Below are 271 nucleotides of genomic sequence, written 5' to 3' on the forward strand. Positions count from 1 at the left end.
CATGGTATATTTATTAAACACACGGAATATCTTGTTATGTAATGAATACTCTAAGAATATGCCATCATCAGCTTTCGAGTCGAATTTTCATGAAGATCTTTTTCCATTATTCAAAATTACACATTTGCACCCGAAAGCATGAAGATGAGCAATATTTGGTTTTCGACCTTTAAGAATTTCATAGGGTGGTTTCAAAAAAGTAGGTCTAAGTAGTATTTGATTTATTACATAACATATTGTGTGAACTGCATCAGCCCAAAAATATTTTGGG

The sequence above is a fragment of the Lupinus angustifolius genome, unplaced genomic scaffold (assembly GCF_001865875.1).
Source record: "Lupinus angustifolius cultivar Tanjil unplaced genomic scaffold, LupAngTanjil_v1.0 Scaffold_671, whole genome shotgun sequence".
NCBI classification, from domain to species: domain Eukaryota; kingdom Viridiplantae; phylum Streptophyta; class Magnoliopsida; order Fabales; family Fabaceae; genus Lupinus; species Lupinus angustifolius.